General features: G+C 47.1%; 1 protein-coding gene and 1 long non-coding RNA gene across 4 annotated transcripts in view; one reads left to right on the forward strand and one right to left on the reverse strand.

Moving 5' to 3' along the window:
- The window catches only part of ZC3H3 (zinc finger CCCH-type containing 3), a 1,788,705-nt gene that overhangs the window by 63,010 nt on the left and 1,698,828 nt on the right, over positions 1-26,867 (reverse strand). The window lies entirely within an intron of this gene.
- Positions 10,113-11,779, forward strand: LOC146830501 (uncharacterized). Of its 3 annotated transcripts, none has more exons than XR_014961160.1 (4): positions 10,113-10,187; positions 10,677-10,928; positions 11,041-11,117; positions 11,221-11,779. It is a non-coding gene; the product is annotated as an uncharacterized LOC146830501 (long non-coding RNA). The 3 variants fall into 3 exon arrangements; XR_014961161.1 differs by having other exon boundaries at positions 10,759-10,928; XR_014961159.1 differs by having other exon boundaries at positions 10,113-10,928.

Raw genomic sequence — 26,867 nt, forward strand, 5'->3', positions numbered from 1 at the left:
GTGATCGGGTTTGGTGGAGTCACAGGATGGAAAGAGCAGACTAGCATGCCCGTTTGTCAATACATATGTATGTCCGTCAATACATCAATGCGCACTTTTCACCGCGCAAGTGTTCAGGCAGCACAATGTGCACATCAGTGATGTGCCAAAACAGAGATGCGACAGGAAGCCATTGCTGCAATGTCAAACACGGAGTCTCGCTACTTCCATGCTTTGGCGAATACCACGGGCACTGTGAGATCCTTACTTTTGGCAAGAGATAGGGGATCCTCTTTTTCAAATTCGTGAGCATTCAGCATAACACTTAACAAAGGAGAATAAAACAGCTGTCAGTTGGCGCGCGGACCTCTCCGTTGACTCTGGTGATCAGCACGCCCTGCAAAATCCTGGGCTGTCAGAGCGACATATTATGAATGTCTGCCTAGGGACATGGCGGGAACCTCGCTGCCGAGAGGCCAGAAGCTCTCTGGCTGAATCTGCCAGCGACTCTAGTTAACGCAGCCACACTGTTTTACCAAACGAAAGCACACCTTCCACCGGCTGATGGGAGATTACTGGCAGCTGTGAACCGCTGGGAATGTCAGGCCCTGGGCGGGTGCCATCTTATGCCTCCCACAACGAATTAGTGGTATTTAGCGGTGCCGCGAGGACAGCAGCTGCTGCGGAGCCTGGGCTGAGCGCTCGCGCTGGGGCGCGAGACCGAGATCCATCTTACGCAGCACGTTTACTTACGCACTCAATCTCTGCGGATACGAGTCGAACAGATTGCGCCCTACATACGTGCTCACATCAACACGTTTACAGCAATGCTGAATGGACATAAATGATGTGATGCTCCTAGAGCTTGTGGACACTTCTAGTGTTCAGCCTTTGCTGTAACCCCACTCTACACCCACCTAGCACAGGGGCTACCGGTCAGGTGACCCTGCTAATAAAAGGGTCTGGAAACAGGTGCCCTGGGCCAGTGAACTAACCACATACTTGGTATCTGTGTCGTGATTTCAGCAGCATGTGGGCCTAGGGCCCACAACACAACATTGGCGACAAGCGGGTCAGACCCCACATGCGTGCCACCTCGTGCCTCATCTGCCGTGAAGAAAGGGGTGATATCGTCCCATGAGTACTGTCGCAGCTGCCTGCCTGTGGAAGTGGGCACACCCCCCCCCCGCCCCCAACAAGAGGCTGAACCTTGGCCTTGCCTGCCGGAGGAGAGGATGGAGACAGGCCATCTCTAACACCTTGCCCTTCGCCTGCAGAGTGATGGTGTGGGGCAGGCAGCGCTATCTGCAAGGCGCTGAGGGGGAATGTGCTGTGACCCCTCCAGGTATGACCGGGTCAATGCTAAGAAATGCCCAATGTGATGAGGTGCCCGTAAGTTGCCTGAGCCACGACAGGAGGAAGGGAAGCCGCAGGAAGAGAGCGCCCCTGATGCCCCGCCACTGAACCGCTTCGAAACTGCTGCCATCCACATACTGTAAAGGCAACAAATGGTCCCGACCTATCCTATTTATCTTGCAATGCCTGAGATGTAAGAATGGATTCAATCCAAACGGTTATTTGGCAAGTTATACTTGTACAAGGAGTACCAACACAGAGAGAGAAGGACACAACGCAATTTTGTATGATAGACGAATCTGTGTTTAAAGAATCTATTTAAACATGTCATATTTAATACATCATTTTAACAGTAAACAGGTTGTCAGAAGAAGCATGAAAAAGAAAGTGCTCATGTGAGAAGTGAGCGTGGAGAGATAAGAATTCAAGGAAAAACGAGAAACATGAAATTAATATGGTTTACATGTAGAACTTTGGTTGGAATGAGTCATTAAATTAACCTAACCAATGTTGGGCCTGTATACAATCTAAATGCTCTATTTTATTACTTAGATGGTCTATTTATAAAGAATGATGTCCCTTAGTCTAGAATGCATCACTCTAAGCGTTAAATGAAAGCCACTGAGTTGTATTCCAGGCCATATAAGGAGGAGTGTGTCTACGTTTCGACCCGTCTTGTGCGGAGAGGGTAACTTCTACCTCCGCATGCAGGTCTTCATAAGGACAATAAGACAACCGTAGTATTTAGTTTGGACAGTCCATAGCCAACATGTTGTCCATGAAATTAGTCAATCCAATAGGCAATAATTTGCCCTTAAGTAAACTTCACAAGGGATTCCAAAATACAAAGAGAAGGGTGATGTACAGACTGATTCAAAATGAAGGACTTTATCTGAGTCATCTTATTCCGAGTCCAAATGAACATATGGGGCCTTTCTCAACACTGTCATCATGCGGAGCGTCTGTTCAAAATGCGGGAGTTTAGGGAAAGATCTCCTTGTTAATCTCACCGTGGGGGAGCCCCGTGGTATCGTTTTTTGTGTTTGGCACTCATGGCCACGGCGAGAATAACAAGGAGATGTTTCCCTAAACTCCCACATTGAGGAATAGACGCTCCGCATGATGACAGTGTTGAAAAAGGCCCCATATGTTCATTTAAACTCGAAATAAGGTCCTCTGACACTTTCAGGGATAACTCCATTAGTTCACAATGCCATCCACATACCTCCACTTGTTTTGGCAAAAAAGGGGAGGAGGAGGGCCCCCAATGAAGGGAACTGCACCTAGCTTACAGCTGCACCCCCTACATGTCCGAGCTCTCGTGATGAGGTGCCACCTGTTGCGGCAGCTGCCTGCCATTGTGGTCCCAGCTAAAGACCCCTACTGCACCCGCAAGAGCCTGCTGACACGCCTACACACATGAGGTCTCTCCCGCAAGTAAGGAGTGCCCGACGCGCCTCACCAAGCAACGTGAAATCCAGAGGCTCTGCCACCCGCCTGGCCTGAAGCGCACCACACAGTGCATTGGAAATCAAGTGTCCCGAAGGGCAAAACAACATAGACAAATCACAAGCCACCAGTCTCGTTTGCTGCATGGGGGCTGGAGCAGGCGCCGGAGGCTATTCTCCCGCTCTTGGTGTATGCGCCTCACTCACGGAGCGGTTTTCAGCGAGCAGGGGGGGACATGAAGGTAGGAGGGCCGAGACCTTCATTTGGCCTCTTACTCAGGGCACTTTGCATTCACCACTCGCTGGCCGCTGACTAGACGCCGCCTCACTCCTCCACCGCAGCCTCACTTTGTACACGCTGCTTGGGGTTGGGGATAGGTCAGCGCTGCTCGGGGTGAGGTCGGAGCTACAGCCTGGACACACGCTGCGTGAGCGGGGAAGATCCGCGCCATACCAGGGTTGCTGGCTCTTGATCACGGGTGGGCTCCGCTTGTGCAAGTCAGTGGCAGATGCATGCCACGGCTCCCTGGCTTCTCTTTTCACGCCCCGCAGCTCCTCACCTTCGGCTGGCGGGCCTGTTCATCCACGCGGGTGGGCTCCGTGTGGTTCTTCACGCTTGCGGAGGTCACTCCGTCACGGCCGATGCGGGTGGGCTCCGCTCGGCTCGCACTTCTCCGGGGCACTTTCCCACAGGGGGGGCACACAGCAGCAGGCTCAACGGGGTCGGGGTGGGCACCCGACTTCCTCGCCTTCACCCTGGGGCACGTTGCACGCCCGCAGGTCTTCACGGCGGTGTGGGGTTGGCTCCCGGTCACCGTCTTCATCGGCTCATACTTCCCCCACCAGGACCTGGGGAAGCGAAGCCTCAGCACACGTGGGATAAGACCCACTCGTCGCCATTGGAACGTGTTGGGGATGCTAGGCCCACATACTTGGTGAAGTACCACACAGACACCGATGTATAGTGGATAACTGGCCACGAGCACGTGCGCTCAGCCCCTTTTATTATCAGGGTCACCTGACTGGTGACGCCTGTGGTGGGTGTGTGTTTAGTGTGGGTTAATTACATCAGAAACACTAGACTGTATCCAGCCGGATACTACACCACCCAGTGCCTGCAAAACAAAAGAAAACATACAGAGGCCCTGTAACTGCATCGCAAACCCCCCTGCGCGTGGAGGAAGGAGTAGGTGCAGCGCCATCAGGAATGTCTCAAACACGGATCTCCAGATCAAAGTGAGACGATTGAGGTCACACATCAGTAGAGAGACTACCCGCGGCCTTAGAAAGCATTCGGAAATAGTGGCTGCACCGCCACCTAGCAGTAGTTTCTGGCACCACACCTCAGCAATGCCCCAGGGAAAGAGTAAGTGATCTATACGGGTGAGGCCCAGTTTAAGTAAACAATTGTCCCCAAGTTCAAGCCCCCTACCGGACCTACACATACCCTACACAAGCATCTCCAGAAACTGTTATGGCCCGCAGTCGGAAGAAGAACTGCCAAAGCCTGTGAAATGAAGCATGCCGCTGTGTGCACTAGATAAGTAGCCATGTGCATGCCTTCAGTGGATGTCTGACGCCACTGGGAGAAAGGAACGGGCACGCAAGGTGCCAGAAGAGGACACCCGTGATGAAGGACTGAGTGCACAAGGCTAGAGATGCGCAGAAGGCTACACCAAAAAGCCTGACAGCACGGACAGGCACCTCAGGAGAGAGAAAGACCTCTCCGTAGAAAAGAAGCAATGCGGAGGGCAACAGGGAGAACCTCCACATCACCACCACACCAGCGAAGCCCCACAGTGGGCCAAAAGACAGCACAGAGTATCATCCCTCACACTGCCTCAAGACGGAGTCGCCAGTGGCCCAAGACAGGCAAGAGGAGAGTCTCCACTCCAAGTGTCAAGCTGTCACCACAGCATGTGCACCGAAGACCTGCGACACGTGGCAGGACGCCACATCACTCTGCAAACAAGAAGGAGCACGTCACATCAAGTGACAAACCCGGCCAAGCATGCCTGCACGGTGGCAGGAGTGAGCGCCACGAGAGCGAAAGCTCGAGGCGTAAGCACAACGCCTTTGAGCGAAGAAGGTGATCTATCACCCTGACAGAGGAGCACCATGAAAATCCCGGAGGAGGGGATGGGGCCTGCGAGAGGTCCACGAGGAGTAGAAGCAAGTCCTACTGACAGGACATACGTGCAACAGGTCCGCAGCAAAGTAAGGGCACAGTCCTAAGAACAGGACGCGACCAGTGAGCTGTCCATGTGGCGCGAACATGAGACATGTGGCATGATGCCACATCAGAGTGAAGAAGCTGGTCGGTAAAAGGAGAAGAGCGTGGCAGGGTGCCACATCATGAAGGAGGAGAAGAGCTTGGCAGGACACCACACCGCGAAGGAGAAGACAGTGGCACGATGCCACAAGGCGAACAACCAACAGAGGTGCACAAGAGAAAAGGGAGGAGAGCGATAAAACAGGGGACTCATGCCAGCACTGGAGAAAGTGTTCAGCAACACAAGAGAGCCACCGGTGTGCAGAGACATCCCTGGAGACAGCTTCGCGGGAGGACCAACCGTAAGCCGCTAGCAAGCGCAATCTGTGTCCAGGCTCCACGCTTCACAGTGCGAACGTCCACTCACCTGTCACCGACTGCTTAGCATCAGTGCATCACTGCTAGCAAGTACACCTACCACAAGACAACCGCAAGTGGCCACGAAGTTCCTCCAGTCCTCCCGACTCCAATATATCACCTCAAGCATGATATTGCCGCCCTTCGCCCAAGCGTAATAAGGTAATCGTCCTCATTACCCAAGTGCATCACCAGAAACACCTAAGGAGCATTGCACCACCAGAGTGGATCCAAATGCCTGAAACATCTGGAGACCGAGACATCCCTGGTGCTGTGGGAAGTTAGCCACCCAGGAACCTTCCGTGTGTCCCCGCAGACCCAAGGCCTGCCGAAGAAGAGCATACTCGACCATTGGACTATCCTCCTTGGGGTTGCACGAGGCTTGGTCGTGGCCCTGTTGGGAGTTCCACAGCGACCCCTCAGCACGGCCTAAGAGAGGCCCCCAACAGCCCACACAGTCACGTGGTAATCTAGGTGCAAGGGCTTCAAGGGAATTCTGGTGAGAGCGGAATCCCAACAAGAGATGCGTCTGCAGCAGCTCCACGACAGGCACCAGGAAGCAGGGCGGTCACGGATGTAGACTGGTCTCCGGAAGACCACCTGAGGAAGGCATGTGAACCTGAGTCCTGATAGCCAGAGCAGACAGACACTGAGACATCATCCTCGGCAGGTGCAACAGCGACTTGGTTGTGGTCCTGTTGGCAGTTCCTCAGCGACGCCTTCACATGGCCTATGAGCGGCCCTGCACAGTACACATGGCCCTGTAGCAGTCTGGCGGAAAGGGCCTCAAGGAGACTTCTGTGAGAGGGGAGGCCAGGCAAGAGAGGAAAGTCTGAAGTCGCTCTGCCAAGACAACCGGGAAGCATCATCGCCTTCGAGGAAGGCCCTCATCCACCAAGGTCATCCTTAGTCTTTGCTGGTTTTGCCAGCCATCCGCACCTGAGCTCCATCAAGAAGATCTCCAAAGTGGACTCCACCACCGCTCCAGATGCACCCCTATTTGAACTGTGTAAATAGTATCCAACACCGTGAGACCAGGCCGGTCCGAACTACATTGCCGAGGTGGACTAAAGCCATCTGACCATGCAGTCCAGAGCTCCAGCACTGCTCGGCAGATGGTCTGAAGATACTCAATGGTACTGTGCATTTGTTGTTTGTTTCCCATAGGTTGGACTTTTGTTTGTTTCATTTCCAATAAAGTTTGGGAAGGATGTAGTGTCCTGCTGGACATATTCTAGTGTTCAGCCTTGTTCTGTAACCTCACTCTACAACAACCCACCCATTACAGGCGTCACCGGTCAGGTGACCCTGCTAATGAAAGGGGCCGGACACACGTGCCCTGGGCAAGTTAACTAACTACATACCTGGTATCTGTGCTGTGCTTTCAGCAGCATGTGGGCCTAGGGCCCACAACACAACAGAGCTGACGCTAGGCAGGGGACCGGCCTGGGGAAAGAAAACACAGAGAAGGGAAACTCCATGGACTCAAGAACTGTGGGCTTAACATGCGGACATGCCAAAACATTGACTGAACTACAAAATACCTGTCATAAATCCCTATGCCTGCACAGGGCGATAAATAAATATTACTAAAGAGAAGGGTATGCTGTAGGATATTAAGACATATCAAGGAAACAAATTCTGCCATCCTGCTTCAAAGTTACCACGTTTGTCAAAAACAAGTCAGGTCAAACCAGTGGAAAGCCAAAGTAAAGGCATTTGAGGACAAAAGAGCAGCATACTCTTGTGAACTAAAGCGAACTCCTGGTGATTTCATATGTCAGTACAGGACTTAACATTAATCCTAAAGTGTGACACTAATGAAACAGAATCCTCTCATCCAGGATAAAGGAAGGGCGCACAACCCTACTTCTTCTCCGTCCCCTAAAATGACCCCTACATTTTTGGCTGTATGTGACTGTCCCCTCACCCCAGAAGCCACCCGAAAGCTAATTGTAAAGCCCACAGTGATCCACTAGAGCTCTTCTGGGACTGGGGGTGGGAACTCTTGTATTCCACTTCAAACTTGTTCTCAGGGGGTACCCAGCTCGACCTCCTTACGCTGCCTGGTGTCATCACAGTTAACTTTTCTGGTGCTGAGAAGATTTGCGCCACCACTAGTGAGGCCTGCTGCTGTTTCCCTGCCCCAACACTAATGATATCTTGTTCCATCAACCAGACAGAACAGACAGGATCAGCCCTTCGCCTCTCCTTCCCTTGGGTGGAAAGGTGTGGCTAGCACACACTAAGGTTCACATCAGAGCAGCTTCCATGGAATCCTTCCTGCTTGGTGGCAGGCACCCACCACACAAGCTCAGAGCAAGGGAAGACTGGCTTTCTTGCCCTCTTTGTCTGTGAACTGGTCCTCCGGACCTCTGATGCTGGTGTACAGCTCCACAAGTGTTTCCAGTGGGGCCTCAGGAACAGACATTTGTTTAGTTGTTAAACCATTTCCGAAACCATATGAAGATGAACACCCAACCTAATCTTGTGTAAACAGAGCGGGTTGCCTACATTGGTCACCACTGGCAGACTTCAACAAATATGTGCACGTATCTTTGGACATCCCTTACTGTCAATCCAAGGAGATGGCTCTCCTTGAGCGTGATAATGGCGAACAAAAGAGTCACCATACAGTCAGCATTACGCATAACATAGCCTCTACGAGGGCAATGGAATATTGTTCTTCCAGAGAGCGAATTCAGAGCTGCTTTTGCCCTCTCACATCTGGATGGTGGTAATGCCTCATTCCACGAAGTGCTCAATTTGTAAAAGAACGAATGCTGGTGTTCAAAGCTCTGCTCAGAAGCCCGCGGCCGGTGCTATTAAATGTTAGCAAGCTGAATATCAAGGATGCCTTGACTTCAATGCACCTCATGCCGCTTTAATTCACTACTAGACACCACCTTCTCCTTTATCTCACACTTGAAGGTACCTATCTTTCTTTGTTATTTTTTTTCAGTCTTCTATTTCTTTCCCTGTTGTTTATTTTTCCCTCTGTAAACGTCTGATGAGGAAAAATAAATGCCAGGTTCCACCGGCTCAAAATAAGCACTGATTCCAAGCCTTCCAAATCTCATACTGGCACCCTTTAGGGACATCCTACATGTCACAGTAGAAAAACGACTTCAGATTTGGCAACGACTACTACTACCTAACCAAAGGGACTGCCATGGGTTGTCCCATTGCACCGGAGTTAGCAGTGTTGTTTGTATATGGCAAAGTTTGAGGACAGATTTGTGTACAACGACAATCTTTTTGCACAACATATTTTTAATTGGGTACGTTACATGGACAATGTATTTTTAACATGGAACAGCAATGAAAATGAACTTCTACAATTCCATTGGTGGTTGAATGCACGCACACCCGATATCAAATTCAGCTTAAACTATAATCAAAACAGGATGACATTTCTGGATGTAGAGATATATGTCTCAGATGGCATGCTTATCACAATGCTTCATGAAAAAACAACCAATCGAAATAAAGCTTTACATTACACAAGCCACCACCCACGCAGCCTTCGAGATAATCTTCCATTCGGGCAATTTCTCAGGATCAAACGCAATTGCACACTTAAATCCGAATATATGCAACATGTGACCACTCTGCTGGAGAAATAAAAACTACGGGCTTACCCCAAACGACTACTGAAGCATGCTATGAAAAGGGCTTGGTGGAGTCCAAGAGCTGCCCTTTTGCAGAAAAAAGAGAGTCCAACAACGGATCGCCTTGTATGCGTAACTACCTTTTGCCCAAGCACCAATCTTTTGAAAAAAGTAATCATTCAGAATTGGCATCTAATTCAAAATGCACATTCGTCTTTTGAAAGACCATTGTTTGCCCTCAAAAAGGAAAGTAGCGTCGAGAACCAAATCATTTGTGCAGCAGTGCCACGAGCACCACACACAAACACACTAAGGAAACTACTAGGCTTACCTCCAGTTGTCGGACACCACAAATGTGGCACCTGTGCATGCTGCCCCCAAACAATCGAAGGAATATTATTCTGCTTCAAAGAGATCACATGGAAACATGACGTATTCACAAACTGTAAAACACGCAATGTCGTCTACGGCATATTGTGCCAATGCCCAAAGCTCTACATAGGAAAAACGAACCAAGAAATAAGGCAACTCATAACAAAGCACAGATATAGGATCCATAAGAAGACTACGAATGCACCATTGGTCAATCATTGGTCAGACAATAATCATACAGAACACGACCTTAAGTGGACTGTTCTACTGAAAGTTGAAAAAGATTCTCGTGGTGGTGACCTAGATAGGAAACTCACACAGAGGGAGGCCATGCTCATTGTGAAATTCAACTCGGCCGTCGATGGACTTAATGAGCTCTCAGAAATATTTAATTTATGATTTTTCTTGTTTATCCTCCAGTATCTAAAAAACTCAAGTTTGTGACTTTCTTCACGCAAGGTTGTCATCCAAACTCCCCTTTTTCAAAAAATCATTTAAAAAAAAAATCTTTCATTAATTTGCGCATTTATTAGCATGGCCTCTTATACATTAAGCCAACAAGAAGCTGAATCTATCTTGACTAAATTCCAAAAGTCGCGAAACCAAGGAAGCACATAGCACTACCCCTTTAAAAATTGTTTGTTCGCACCAGCAATGAGGCATAACCACGTATCAGCGAGGCAATGACGCGTCAATGAACCGCCTTTGTAAGCAACATCACGAAGAATTCGGAAGTGTTCGGCACCCCACAGCAAAGCAAAGACGTGTTTCAGAAGCATGACTCGACTAAAGGTAAGCGCGGTCCACCCCAGTCACGGCAGCCGCGGCCATCGGGAGGGCAACGCCAAACTTCTGCTGCAAAACCTAGGCGGAGCGCATTTTAGCATTGCCACTTGCTAGAAACTAACATACGCGCACGCTACTGTTTGACCCAGCCCAGCAAAACGATATGCTGGTCTCTATGTCGCTCTGTTCCAACGTAAAGATAATTAGTATTGGCACATTAATCCAGCCGCTTCCAGCCGCTTTACAATGGTCTTCGGCTCAAAACCCTCACATGAGTTTGCCTAATCTTTGCCCTAGCGTGCGTAAAAGTGGAGCACCCTTATTGCCCTACCACTGCCCGTAATTAGTTTGGGACGCACATTCCAGTCATACGATATATATGCAATTCGCATCACCAAACATAGTGCCACACAGGGCTGCTTAAACAACCTGCAGTGACAAATTCTCGATAGCAAGCACAATTCTCATTTCTACAACATGGGTCTTATTTTCCAGCACAAATCATTAACAGACGGACTTGCTAAATAAAAATAAAAAACCTGATGTTGAACTGAACAACACCATCACATATTCACAGGTATGGACATAATACAGATGCCTTGGAATCCTTTCCCAGCGAGTACACAAACAAGTCTGTTCAAGTCCCTTTTTCTTCCTTCCTGAACAAACACAGCGTCATCGCCTTCTCCTCGGAAGATCAGTTCTTCTTTCCTGTCCAACCACCACCCTTTTCAAATCGAGCTCAGAGTAAGTGCCCCGATTGTATGACGGGTCGTTATTTACACAAACCTTTCTTTGACAAAAAATCTAACCAAAAGTCCTCTTTTTCACTTCCTTCCTTTTGATTTTTTTGTAATAGGTTTTAAACACTATCTTTCAACATGGCATACTCAAAGAAATCCATGTTTGGATTAGAGATTGGACAATCTTTATAAGGTGAAAAATAATTGCAGGATATATAGAGAGATGTGGTTTTGAATAAATGTGGTTGTAAGTGATAACACGAGCACTTTCTTTGCTCTTTCTTTTTTCTCTTCAGCTCTGTTTTGGTTCCAGGTCCTGAGGAGAACCCCCCCCCACCAAAGAGATTAGGGGTTCGAAACGCGTTGACCACTATTTTTGACCAAACAAGTAAACATGTATTTTGGATCAGGACTCCTCTTACGTTTGTATAAATGTTTGACAAATCAGAGAATTAATTACCTGCGTTAACTGAATACTACACTGTTTTGTCCTCATCTTGACCGGGGTTGTGTTGGAAAAAATATTAGGTAGTTCTTGAAACACAATCCCCTGTTGGTCTTGTTTTTTCTTGTCTTTTTCTTTGGTTTCATTTCTCACATGTATGTCATTGTCCCAATTTTGTGTGGAACCTTAACTTATTTTCTCATGGTACACATTGGTTGCTTATTTAATGTTAAGTATTGTCTAAGTTATATGTGTACACACTACATGTAATACATGTCATGTATATGTTAATTGTGGTCTATGAAAATTGATGAATAGACTAGAATGCAAACTGATAGGATTAAAAAATTGTTTTTATTGAAATCCTCTTGAAACTAAAAAGAAAAATAAATGTGTGTATTTTCAATCACAATGAGTGTCACGTGTGATTTGAGTAAGTAATTGGTGAATTTTGCATCAGTACTGGCAAGTGTGTTGTTGATAGCCTCCTTTACAAAGGTATCACAATCAGCACCTCTGCTTATCTTACACGCAGGCTCACTATATCTGCTAGTTCTCAGCACACCTGAAGCCAGGACACCATCAGTCAGCAGACTAAAAAATTTAAAAAGAAAAAAACAAGACAACAGGCCTTTTCCATCTATTCACCTAGGATCTGGAACCACAACCCTGTATCGATTAGGACAGGTGCAACACTGCACCATTTAGGAAACAGTTGGAGATTCACTGCTTTAGAGAACACTACACCACAATGCAATAAACGTCGAGAGCTCAGCTTCCTCTCCTGTTACTTGCTAACCATAAGCTTGCCTTTGACCATGTAAAGTACTCTGCTACCTTTTGGCTAGGTTTGCCCTATAGAAATAACGTATACATATATGCATAAATACAGTACTAGATAGAAAAGATACGTGACATGCACAGAACTTCGTGAGCCTGCATCTTATTGATCACAGCACACCAGACATGTGTGCACAAACGCCAGTGCTTTTAAAATATAACCAGTGGGAGCAAAGGCTTCAGACGTGTTTTTATGAAATATGATATACTTTAATGAGGACAAGCATGGTTACTCCATTCAGAATTCTGACCGATTATCATTTGCGGTATCGTGAAAGCTGTGACGAGTCCCGTTTAGACCATGTTTTAATCATGTGCTTGTTTGCAGATTCTTTTATCTCTTTTGGTAGAAAGTGATAAGTTTTACCGATGCAGAGAAGGGTTAGTATAATGGCTAAGTTCTATCGAGGCAGGCATATTTTTATTGTTTTTATTATGGCCACTGCCATAACATTATGGTTGCTTATATTGGATGCTGACATGTTTTATTGTTTTAGTTATATAAGCATATCATCCATATGTAATTGAAGATGACACATTTATTGCCATATTTGTTTAGTCTTGTTGATGCTTCAGTGTCTGCAAGTACTATTTTATTTTATAAATATGAGATAAAATTGACGATCAGATAACCCAGGTATCTGACCATTAATTGGAGGCACTTCACACTAGGAATACCACGTCAGAAGTCTTGGTCAGAGGCTGCTCCAGGAGCAATGCAGAGAAGTGACCTTCAGCCTTGAACTGCTTATCATTCCTGGTAAAGAGCTGTGATAGAGAGTAGCTAAACAGTAGTTTGTTTTTTTTACCAAGAGAAGGTATGCTGTGTGATCCACCTTCAGAAACTCGATGTATAGGCTTGCTGTTGATGGCTTCTGCTACAATTTACCACAGCCCTTGGAAGTAGACACCATCCACTTTAGTATGCCCATTAGAGTGGATCACAGCTCCTTCCAAATTACCTTGTTAGCATCGTGTGCTCTGTCTAATCAAGTTACTAAGAATTTCTTTATGCATTTGTGTCTCAGGCCACTGTCCTCTTTACCGGGCTCTAAAATGTCAGGTGCTTAATCCTTAAAAAATAAAATAATAAGTGCAAATGTACAAAGTTTTTCTCACAAGCCTACTGTCAAAGCTGCCGAATGACAATTGTTGCCAAATACCAAGGCTGCCTAGTCCTAATTCCACCTCCTTACACTTCCCGTCTCTTATCCTCACCTTGTAGGCTTCTTTTTTATTCCTGCTTTTGGCCTTTGTGAGTACTTACATAGCTTTTTCTTCTACATTCTTTCTCCCTTCTCTGCCTTTTTCTTGCTCTGGGTAAAGGTCTGGTTTTGAATTAGCATTGGCAAAGCCAATAAGCCTCGCCTATGTGAACGCTATTAGCTGTCCCAATCACTCTCCTTTAGCCATGTTGTAGATCAGAGCGGCTGCTGTGCAGCATGGCTGAAAGTTAGAAAAAAGCGATATGACGTGGCCTGCACTGGCTGCGTCATAGCACGTTTTTTTTTTCTAATGGAAGGTGGGGGTGGATAATAGAGACATTGGGAGGAAGGGCGATACGCAATGGGACACTAAAGAAAGTGGTAAGAAGTGCCTAGCGTTGGACGCATTGAAGTGCTTTTTTCTTCTTCAATACAGGCTGTGGGGGTGGGATGGAAAAAGCAACACGGACAGTAGGAGAGTTGGGGATGGGATATAAGAAGCAATACAGATAACAGGAGGGTGGAGTTGGGAGGGAAGCAGCAACCAGACAAGGGAGGGTGTGGGAGGAGAGGAAGCAACAAGAAGAAGGAAGGGAGGAGAAGAAGCAACAATGGCGTGAGGGGAAGAAGCACCAAGGACATTAGTGGGGTGGGAGTGTTAGCAGAAACACAGGCAAGGTTGGGGGTAGGATGGTTAGAAGCAAAATGGACAAGGACAACAGGGGAAGAAGAAAATAGTACCTCAATCACAGCACAAGTAGCAGAAGGAAAGTCATCAACATGAAGCAATCAGTACATGGTCCATGCTTCGGACGAAAGAGGAGAAGTGAAGCCAGCATGCGCTGTTCAATTAGGAGGCATCAAATAAGAGTGACAATGCAGCAAACGAACCGTAAGCAATGTTCAGACTCGATCCCAGAGTTGTACAGAGAATCTGTAGCAAGAGATAGATCATGTGTGCAGGGCCGGCTTTAGTGCTGGTGGCACCCTGTGCGTCAATGTCTATTGGCGCCCCCCACAAGGACCACCTCTGCCACGGATTCCCTCACCGCCGCCCTTCAACAGTGCCCCTCAAGTCTCCAGAACCACTGTCTCTTGGATTCATTTAGTTTTATTACACTGCTCATACCAGTGTAAGGTGTCGGAGCACTTTACATCACACACACATTGCACAGAGACAATCATAGGTGTGTAAATCAGTGTATAGGAAATGTTACATCAGACAAGACTACAAGATGTAGTGTAGGAGTAACATGTCATCAATACTGGTAGGCAATAATGTAACACCATGGTTCTCTTTAATAACAAGAATTTTTTTCCACCCAAATGAACCCTTTGGCAAGATTAGGATAATGAAAGACTGGGCCAAAAAACATATAGCACTAACATATACCTTGCAGTTAACACACAGCTGTTTGATGACAGTTAATAAGCACAATGTTCTATATTAGGATTTTGACTTACAAACAGCAAGTAACAAAAGGATCTTTCTTACAGAAGCATTAAACCACTGACCTATTTACATTACATGCACTTTTTTATCTGCATGGTACACGTTCTTAGCAGCAGGCATTTTAACCCACTGTGCTACCTTTGGATGAGTCAAAACTTCCTCTAAACAAACCTCCAGTCTCTTTCCAGGTACACGATAAATCACCGGAGTTATCTTGACGTTTTAATTGATGCCTGAAAAATTGCTGGAGGCCAGGAACACAGCAGCAGGTGCTTTTAAAGTGATGATATTACTTGTAAAAATGACACCCCCACCCCAAGTCAGGACCCGGTGCGGTGGCACCGATCGCACCGCCCTAGAGCCGGCGCTGCATGTGTGGTGCCTTAGAGAAACCTAAAAATAAGTCCCAGCCTCCAATAAAGGGCACCAGTGCCCACTTCCTGCAATCAGGCGGAAAGGAAACAATAGCTTCTGTTTTAGTAAAGTATTGCAAACTTGAAACATGCAAACCTTGTATCATCAGCTGTTACTAGTATCCAATGTAAACTTGCCAACAGTGTCGAAAGAATAAGAAGCTGAGATGGCTCGGCTGGTATTCAAATCTGAGATTTCTTCAGCAGGTGTATTAAACCACTGAGTTAAGCTACAAGAACTGAAATCTTAGGACCTGCAGGCTAAAGAACATCACTGCTATCTTCACAACTTATCTAGATAAGAAGATGCTTGTTTCTTGTCCAGGGAGGCCCTGGCCTGGCAGTTCGGGCTGGACTGTGCTGATGAGGAGCAGGGTGAAGACTGATGTGCATATGGCTGGGTCCAAACTGGGGTGGCATAGTGAGCAAAAGAACGATGGATTATACCCAGATCTCTTGACTGGGAGTGAGTGGTTGAAATGTTTCAGCACTCCGTCCATCATCTTGTTGCGTTTGCTATCTAGATAAGAGGAGCACAGCGTGAGCTGTGTAAAACAGGAGGAGCGATGGGGTGCAGCAATCCAGAGAAGAGCAAGAGAGCGCAGCACAGTTGTGAAGGAGGAATGGGGAGTTTGCAGATCCTTCCAAGTTGAGAACTCTTGAGCCCCTGTAGATCTCCCTTTCATTCTCTTCTCCCTCCCTTATCAGCATTTACTTTCCTGGACTAGTGTGGTGAGGGGCATCCCCATTTTAAAAAGTGTAGACTAGGACTAGAGGCATACCATACAAAACTACAAATGTAAGCAGCGCCGGCAGAACCAATCGGTCTGGTCTTGACAACCTTGGCCATTTTCATTTCTTTATTTTTGAAGCATATACAAAAGACCGCAAAAGTGTAAAAATAATAAAAAATTAAAAATGCCTCTCTCTACGGGTGGCACGCCTATGTTTCAAAACATAAGTAAAATGGCACATTTTAAAAATAAATAAACATGAAATTAAAAGACTAAAGAAAGTAGCAATTGGCCTTTGAGCCCTTGACACTGTAATGCACTTATTTTTATAAGGATGTGCATATTTACAAAATAAAATGCCGCCACTCACAGTGAAAACAGCCAGTGGCTGAAGTGGACTGACGAACTGCTGCATGCTGTAGACTGGGATGGGTGCAAGCAAATTGTGAATGACATTTCAACAGACCAAGGATGTAGAAAGCCGACTTAAAGCTCTTCTATGGATATACATTTGTATGGACTTTATGGTTTTTTTTCGGGAAAACTAGAGGCTGCTCAAACAATTTAAACTGTTTCTAGGCCAGACCTAAAAAGGGTTGCAAGGAGGGCTTACAGCAGAAGCCCAACATGGCTTGATATCCGGGTGTTGGTCTGCCCCCATACACCCTGACCACTCTTTACAGAAGGGGGAGTTTCATGGAAGGAAGATATGCTGGCTTGAAAAAGGCCCTCTTGCAATTAAAATAAAATACTTGGATGGGAATTTCAGCATGGGGAACTCTCTGGCCCCTTGCATCAATCGGTGAAAAGTTCAGTAGCGACCGGTGTCAGAGGAGACGAGAGGTGGGAGTGTTTGGGGGGGGGGGGGGGTGGAGGAGCTGCGGTCTCTAGCCCGCTGCATTGCAGTCTACTGCTCCTTTCCTGGTATAACCAAATGCGAAGAGGGAGAAGGCTATATCACCGCACCTGACAAGTGAATAGTGTCGTTCAGTGTAAACTAGAATAGTGCAAGGAACCAAGGAACACTTCCCTCTGAGCTCCTTAAATCAGGACGTGTGTCCTTTTCAAACATACATGCAAAATAGGTTCAGCACTATTTAAAAGAGTCCATGATATTTAAAGGATTTTCCACGAAGTCACTTTGATTTTCTTAATCAGTCTTCTCTTTATTACATCATATCACAGGTATGTAGTATCACAATCTTGTTAGCAAAAGAAAGCCATAGCCGACGCGTTTCGTCTCCTAAAAGGAAACTTCTTCAGGGCAGAGAAAGATTTATTGCATAGAATTGCATCAGTCCGGGGAACGTTATATAGAGACCTTCAGTAAGTGAGGGATAATGCCCAATAGATATGTATATCTGAAGAGAGCACGGGTTACTATGCCGTCTAGTCTGAGTCTAGCGGATGACTTTAAGCAGCTTTCGCCCTTACATTAAATTATTTTACGAGTGCTCCTGTTACCACACTCAGAGATATACATATCTATTGGGCATTATCCCTCACTTACTGAAGGTCTCTATATAACGTTTCCCGGACTGATGCAATTCTATGCAATAAATCTTTCTCTGCCCTGAAGAAGTTTCCTTTTAGGAGACGAAACGCGTCGGCTATGGCTTTCTTTTGCTAACAAGATTGTGATACTACATACCTGTGATATGATGTAATAAAGAGAAGACTGATTAAGAAAATCAAAGTGACTTCGTGGAAAATCCTTTAAATATCATGGACTCTTTTAAATAGTGCTGAACCTATTTTGCATGTATGCTCCTTTCCTGGCTCCACTTCAGACAGAGGCTCCCATACTCCCATGCGGCCAATCCTGAAGCGGCTCTCATACTTGAGAACAGCTTCAGGATTGGCCTGAGGGCCTATGATTTGTGCTCCCAGGGAGACTGGGAGCCTGTGCTTTGCTGTCTCCAACCCTGCAACACAGCTAGGCTGGAGAGAGCTTCAGTGCGCATGATGGTTTGGCTGGCCTGAGACAGCTGGTCAAACCGTCATGCGCACTGATAACAGTGCATACCACTCCTCGTGGGTGCCTGTTATCTCCCTGGTCCACCCCAAGACTCAGGGAAACAAAATAAAAATAATATACCCGGGTTTATTATCGTTTTGTTTGAAACTATTTTACCATGCTGGCAGGGGGGCTGATGCTCCTCCGCCATAGCGGAGGAGCCGCCTCTGGTAGAGTCCTAGTACCAGCGATAACAGTAGTAAAGGGGATTGCTTCCCAATTCTATGGGGAGGTGTCTGCAAATAAAGGAATGTTGGTCCAATGGTGTCTAGACTTCGGAACTGTCCTTTGTATTGAGGGATTGTTTTTATGGATTTGGCAGGGCAGCCTCGTGCCCCTGTGCCTTCTTCCAAAACCAGCAGGGCTCTGCAGTTCTTTATACTGCCCGGCCCATATTACCACTCCTCACCGGTGACTAATTGCAGCAAAAGCTGTGGTCGCTGCACATTTATCTGATGTATGGATGTTATATTAAGGGCAGAAAGGTGCTAAATGAACTCTGTTTATTGTACATAAATTAGAAGAAAAGTCATGTATCAATGCCACTCCTGGTTACATCTCAAATAAAGCCAATTTACCAAAGTTAGAAAAGAAGGATACATTTGTGTTGAGTCGGCGTGTTTGTGAATTGGTTGCCAGGCGCTGATGTCCGGTGCGCACAATCCTGCCTGTAGGATAGACTCCGAATGCGGGAAGAACGCAGGGTCAAGTGCACTCAACAGCAGCAGACCACAACGCTTCAGTGGTGAAGTCAGTACACCTTACAGCAGCAGACACCGCGCATTGCACCATTCAGCAGCAGGCCACAGTGCTTTAATGGTGGAGATAGTGCATCATTCAGCAGCAGACCACAGTGCTTTAATGGTGGAGTTAGTGCATCATTCAGCAGCAGACCACAGTGCTTTAATGGTGGAGTCAATGCACCATTCAGCAGCAAACCATAACACTTCACTGGTGGAGTCAGTGTACCTTCCAGCAGATCACAATGCTTTAATACTGGAGTCAGTCCCCCTAACAGCAGCAGACCATAACACTTCAATGGTGGAGTCAGTACTCTTACCAGCAGCAGACCACAATACTTCATTGCAGAGCACGCTTTCCTGCCCCCTTGAGACCTGTCTCCATTGTGGTCAGGGCATCTCACAGAAACACCCACAACGCTTCAATGGTGAAGTCAATGTACCTACCAGCAGCAGACCACAACACTTCATTCCAGAGCACGCTTTCCCTGCCCCCTTGAGATCAGTCTCCATTGTGAAGTCAGAGCATCTTGAAGCAGCACCCACAACGCTTCAATGGTGAAGTCAGTGTACCTACCAGCAGCAGACCACAACACTTCATTCCAGAGCACGCTTTCCCTGCCCCCTTGAGATCCGTCTCCATTGTGGAGTCAGGGCATCTTGAAGCAGCACCCACAACACTTCAATGGTGGAGTCAGTACTCTTACCAGCAGCAGACCACAACACTTCATTCCAGAACATGCTTTCCCTGCCCCCTTGAGATCCGTCTTTATCGTGGTCAGGGCATGTCGAAGCAGCACCCACAACGCATTAATGGTGGAGTCAGTACTCTTAGCAGCAGCAGACCACAACACGCTTTCCCTGCCCCATTGAGATCTGTCTCCATTGTGGAGTCAGGGCATCTCGCAGAAGCACCCAGAACGCTTCAATGGCAGAGTCTGTGTACCTGCTAGTGGCAGACCACAACGCTTCCTTACAGAATATGCTTTCTCCGCCCCCTCAAAATCTGCCTCACTGGCGCAGTCGGTGCACCATTCAGCAGCAGAGTACAACGCGTCAAGGGTGGAGTCAGTGAACTTATCAGCTGCAGACCACAACACTTCATTACAGAACATGCTTTCTCAAGCGCCCTCACTATCTGGCTCATTGGTGCAGCCGGTGCACCTTTCTGCAGCAGACCACCACATTTCAATGTGTCACAACACATCATTACAGAACACACCTTCTATGCCCCCTCATGATCTGTCTCAGGTGGAGTCAGCGTACCTTTCAGCAGATCACTGTGCTTCATTGGTGGATTCAGAGCACCTAAAAGCAGAAGACACAACGCTTCAATGGTGAAGTCAGTATGCCTACCAGGAGCCGACCACAACACTCCATTGCAGAACATGCTTGCTCCAGCTCCTCGAGATCTGCTTCCATGGAGGATTCGGTGCACCTATCAGCAGCAGACCTCAACTATTCATCACAGAGCATGCTTCTCTACGCCATCAAGATCTGTCTCAATTGTGGTGTCAGTTCTCTTTCCAATGCGGACTATAACGCATCATAACAGAACATGCTTTCTAAGGCCACTCAAGAGCTGCCTGTTGAGGATAAAGCCAGGACCTCAATCTGGGGTTTTCCATCTGGACTGAGGACTAATAATCCATTAATTTACGTGTGTTGGAAATAAGTGTAAATACCCACTTTTCTGTACGGAATGTTATATGCTTCTAAGCACTTCCATTTTCAGAAGCGTATGCAGCTAGTGTGATATTTTGATATTTACAATAGTTGGTCAAGACAGGAGAAGCTGAGGCAGGAAATCTCAGAATAGAACTAGTGCAGGGATAGCCTGGGGCATGGGAAAGATAGGAGATTAACCTGTGGGCTGTCCCATTTGTAAGATGGTTTGTGCAACAGGAGATTAATATACCTGTCCAATGTTCCAGAACCTTGAGTAACAAGGATTCACAAAGCCAAATTGGTTATACTTTACCAATGCTTGTTGTTTGCCGCTGCTGGCCTTGCCAATGCTCGTTGACTTAAGCTGACAATGGCAAAGCCAGCACCTACAGCCAGCCGCATTGGAAGTGTATTTTCTATACTTTCAAGATGGAAACACCTGAGCGTTGTTGTGGCCGTTGTATAGGGGTTGCGCGGGTCTCCACTCACGGCCAGCTGTTCTGGATCTTCTAAAAACAAGGCTATGTAAGCCTCCAAACAATGGAAGCGTTTAGAATGCCTCCATACCAAAAGTTGTCTCAAATGGGGAGCATATAGCGTCAGCCTTGTATGAAAGATGAAACCCACGAAATAAAGCCTCTTCTTAAATACAGAGATCAGGCTAGATGTAAAACCCGGGATTTGTGCTCTAGTCCTTTGCCAGCGGATGGGATCTGTTGGTGTACAGGGAACTGCGCTCCGAAACTTCAGGTGCTACATGTGGTCCATAGTTCAATGACCATTTGCGCCCCAGCCTCGGTTTTCAAACACAAGCGGCGATAGAAGTATTGCTTGCAATACGTTTAACCACTGGCAGTCCCTCCTGAACCACATCCGTGGACAGACCATTGCCAAGAGTATGATCAGACGCGGGTCTCTTGCTTCACATTTAGCTGGGTCCGAATCCAGGTAAAAAAAAATACATAAACCACCCTCATATGTTGGTGCACACACCACTCAAGCAGCACAGACCTACATTGGCTACAAGGTGGATGACAAATTAATGGGTTTGTCCATACAATACGTGGCAGTCACCCAGTAATCTGCACCATGTTCCATCACAGCACGGAAGCACCAAGCACAAAGCAACAAAACAAATGTCATGCCAAAACCAAGGCTGATCAAACACAAAATGTGATGGAAGTAGTGCTTGCAATAACTTTAACTACTGGCAATCACTCAGGGTAGCATTGCAACCCACCGTTCTTTTGCCCACCATTACACCTCTGTTTCGAAATAAAAAGTTACACTGTGGTTGGGGGAAATCATAGTATACACATATATGTACAAAGGAACTTTCTGGCAATCGGCAACTTTATGGAAGTCGAGGGCAAAGCGCCAGTGCAAAAAAAACATATGTTGGCAAGGAAGACAACATTTGAAATTAAAAGCACAAGAAACTTTGTATATTGTGTTGTTAAATAAGAGGAACTGTGTGCTGGCAGGCATTTTGCTTTTAGAGAAACGTTTGTTTCTTAAAGGCTGTCCTGGTGCCCACTTTTCTTTCTTGAGCATCGATTGCCAGAAAGTTACTTTGTATATATAGGTGCGAGCTAGTATTTCACCCCACCTATATGTGGCTAGGCCCCAGCTTTCACTTGCCTGCACTGGTCCTCCAATCAGTCGAAGGCCCTTTGCGGCCTTGAGGCCCTGCCTCGTTCTTGCACGCCTTCTCTCTCGCTGTCTGCTCCATCCTTTCCCCTTCTCTCCATCCTTTTCTTTCTCTCAGTGCCAGTTTTTCATTTCTACTCTTTGTCTTTGGGCCCGTTGTCCATTCTCGTTCTTTGTCTGCATTTTCCATTTTCCACTCTATCTCTCCTTGTGCCTCTTTGTGCCCATTTTCCCACTCTCCACTCTCTCTTCGTGCCTGTTTTTCCACTCTTCACTCTCTCACACTTTGTGCCTCTTTTCCCCCGTTTCTTGTGCCTGCTTTTCCTTTGCGCCCATTCCTCCAGCGCTTTCCTGCCTCCCAATACTGCACTTTCCCGCCTTTCCACTTGTTACATGCAAGTCCGTCGTGTGCCTTTTCCTGCCTCCTGCACCCTGCCCTTCCCTAACCCCGCTGTCCGGCACCGCTTCCCCATCTTCCTCAGGACCTACTTAATGGCGACCGCTGCACAACCCCATTGAGCAGATGCCCAGGCCCCAGCTCCCACTTACCTGAATTGGTCATCTGATCAGTCTAAGGCTCTTACGGACCTGGCCTCAAGGCCCTGCCTCATTCTTGCACTCCTTTTCTCTTGCTCTCTGCTCCTTCCTATATCCTTCTCTCTCCTTTTCTCTCTTTGTGCCTGTCTTCCACTCCCTCTTTCTGCCTCTATTTGCCTGTTTCTTGTGCTCACTTTTTCTTCGAGCCCGTTATTTCTGCCCTTTCCCGACTCCCCCTCCTGCGCTTTTCTGCCTCCCCCATACCTTCATCTCCGTTGTATTCCTTCTCCCGCCCACTGTCCTTCCTTAGCCCCGCCCTAAAACCCACGCTCACCTCCTTCCAGGACCTACTTAATGGCGGCTGTGCCACTGGCGAGCCAAAAGCAAGCCTGTCTGCGCTTGTCCGTGCCTGGACTGCGCCCAGCGCCACAGACCCTGGTCCGACCGAACGCTGCGCTATACAGCCTCAAGCCTGCATGCACTCACCATATGACGCTGTCACATCAGCTGCTTCCGTGCCTTACCTCACTCCACAGTAGGACCTTTCTCATGCACTCACTGCCACTTCATCTGCACCAACATGCACTCCCCATGTGCCACAAACACCTCACAACATCTAGCATGCAAGCTCCTCAACACCAGATCTCTCAGCAAACACACCACTGAGAACTGGGACACCATCGAGGCGCACTCTCCGGACATAGTCTTCCTGACAGAGCCCTGGCTAAACCCCACATTGGCACCCTCCATTGCACAGCCATTACCCTGGGCTACAAGATCTCCTGCCAGGACAGACCAAATAAACCAGGAGGTGGACTCGCCGTAAAACACAAGGATTCCATCCCCTGCACCACGTCCACCAACGACGACACAACTTTCATGGAATACATGCACTTCCTACTTCCAACTGGCAACCATACCTCCATCAAAGGCACCCGAGCTTATCGACCACCCGGGCCACATGCCACCTTCGGGAATCTCCTCATAGACTTTATTGCCCCTGTTGCCATTAGCTCAAACAAATTTATCTTAATAGGCAACCTCAACTTCCATCGCGACAACCGGGAGGATCCCTACTTCATAGCCCTACTGGAGAGCCTCGCGATCCTGGGACTCACTCAGATCGTCCAGGGCCCAAACCAAAACGCAGGACACACCCTCAACCACTTTTCACAGCCAGCAACAAGGTCAAGTTCAGCCATTTTACTCTGCTCACCTGGGCAGCCCACTCCATAGTCCACTTCTTCATCGACGCACCCCAACCCTCCCTCTGCCAAGACTACCTACAATCTCAGACATAGCTGAACAGGATAAAGGACATAGACTGGACCAACACCCTGACTGCCCACTAACCAAACCTCATCGGAGACCTGAAAGCCGACATCAAAGCCTTCAACAACTGGATCACTGCCAACACAGACACCCTAGCCCACATGAAGAACATCAGACACTCTAGAAAACACGAGCCAGCTGGTACACCAAAGACCTTAGAAACTCCAAACGACTCGGCAAACAGCTGGAGAAAATATGAAGATCCAGTCGGGACACTACCGCGCGAAACACTTGACTGTCTGCGCTCAGAAAATATTACACCCAACTCAGCGAGGCAAGAAAAACAGCCTTTGCTCTCATACTGGAAAACAGTTCCAACAACTGCAAAGAGCTTTTCAACATCGTCAAAGAATTTTTCAACCACACAGCCACCACCAACTCTATCGCCCTTTCGCAAGACCTCTGCAATTTCTTTCACAACAAAATGCTCAACATCTACAGCAACTTTGACCCTCAACGCAAGACACAAGAACTCATCAACCAGCTGCCCACCACCACCAGATCAGACCACCAGAACAAAATAGAAACCCATCACCCTTCTGAAATCATAAAAACAATCCACTTCGAGGCCCCCACCGACCCATGCCCACACCATATCTTCAAACTAGGAGGAACACTGATCAGCTCCCACCTCACTACCAAAATGGAACTATCCCGGTCAACTGGAAACATACAGAAATCACCGCTCTCCTGAAAAAACATACAGCCTACCCAAAAGAGTCCATCGACTACAGACCCTTCTCACACTTGTCCTTTCCATCCAACGTCATAGTGAAAGTGATCAACAAACAACTCACCAACCATCTCGAAAACTACCACCTACTAGACATCTCGCAGTCTGGATTCAGCAATAACCATAGCAAGAAAAACGCTTTTATTGCAACAACTGACGACATCCGGACCATCATGGATAAGGAGAAACTGCTGCGCTCATACTACTTGACATCTTCGCAACCTTCGACACCATCTAGCACAGCACCCTCATAACAAGACTCCACAACTCCGAAATACATTGGCCCACCCTGAGCTGGCTGGCCTCCTATCTCTCTGACAGGAACCAACGAATCAGGCTCCCACCCTACAGCTTCAAACCTAAGAACCTCGTCTCCGGAGTCCCTCAAGGATCATCGATAAGCCCTACCCTCTTCAACGGCTACATGGTGGTACTCGCCCATGTCACAGGATCCCACAGAATCAACATTGTGCCCTAAGCAGATGACATCCAGCTCATCCTCTTTCTCACAAATAACAACCACACCAACAGGACCAACTTCAACACCTGCATGTCTAACATAGTAAACAGAACTGCCTAAAGCTCAACACAGATAAAAGTGAAGTCTTGAACTTCAAGAATAAGATCTCTCCATGGGTCTGCTCCTGGTGGCCAACAGACCTGGGATCGATGGCCACCTCTACCGACCACATCAAAAACCTCAGCACCATTGTGGGCTCACAATGGCCAAATAAGTGAACGCCATCACCTTCTCCTGCTTCTTCATCCTACATATCCTCTGCAAAATATTCCATTGGCTTTCCACCAACACCAGACACACGGTCACCCAGGCTCTCATCACCAGCAGACTAGACTACGGCAAAGCACTCAATGCCGGCATCATGTATCAACTCATACAAAGACTCCAGACCACCCAGAATGCAGCCACCAGACTCATCCTCAACATCCCTCACAATGCACACATCACACCCCACCTCAGAGAGCTACACTGGCTACCAATCCAGAAGCTATGCCAATTCAAACTGCTCATCCACGCACACAAAGACCACCACGCAGTCGGACATGCCTACCCCAATTTCCACCAACCCACCAGGCATCTGCGCTCTGCCTAACGCCAAGTCACGGAAATACCCGCATCTGTAAGAGCAAGTCGAGAGACGCTCCTTTTCCTACATTGCTGCCAAATCCTGGAACGGCCTTCCACACCACATCAGCACCTCCCCATCCCTCCTCGAAATCCTCAAGTAACTAAAGACCTGGCTATTTAACCAAGAGAGAGATAACCCTACTCACCTACTCCAGCACCTGGATACTCTTTAGGTGAGACGCGTGCTCAACAAATCCTAACATAGCATAACATAACATGTAATTTTGTATTTTGAAACATTGTGTTCTGGCGGCACCCTGTAAAATACAATTGTTGATATAAACATATGTTTATTTAAGATATTGTGAGCTAAGATGGATGGAATGGAGGATTATGATAAAATTGCTCAGGAAATGTTCAGGGACCTGAGTGCAGGCATAACGGTTGAGAGAGCTACAGGTCGGGGTGGAACTCGAACAAAAGAGAACAGTTGAAGAAGAAATTTACGGGGCTGGAGAAAAAATTCAAAAATGTGGAAATATCTAAATGGTGGAATGGAACAACCTTGAAGCAGTACCTTACACAGAATAGAATATACAGGAATCTCAAATCACAAATGATACCTACATATGATGATTTAAATGATCTTTTAGAAAAATGGGAGAAATAAGTGACTGATAGCTCCATGAACTTAATGGGGATCCTAACTGAAAATGCAGATAGGAAAGTCTCCAAACTGTTACAATAAATTAAAGAGTTAGAAACGAAAACTAAGGACACGAATATACCTGAACCAACCAAGAAAGATTATAACATTCTGAATGAAATTTTGAAGAAACATCAGAAAGAGACCAAGCAAAGGCAACAAACTTAAAAGAGATGAGAACGATAATCACACTGCAACTATTATGGGTTCAGCTATAGAGAGTAGAAGTGCTACTTCTTCAAGCAATATTTGAAGTAGTGAGAGTGAAGAGCTGGATGTGGGATAAGCACATCTAAGCAGAGTAACAATAGCATTAGCAGTCTTTAAGGGAGATTATTGGGATCAGAATAGATCAGATCCAGAAAAGACAGTAGAAGAAAACT

This window comes from Triturus cristatus, chromosome 5_1 (assembly GCF_964204655.1).
Source record: "Triturus cristatus chromosome 5_1, aTriCri1.1, whole genome shotgun sequence".
Classification (NCBI taxonomy): domain Eukaryota; kingdom Metazoa; phylum Chordata; class Amphibia; order Caudata; family Salamandridae; genus Triturus; species Triturus cristatus.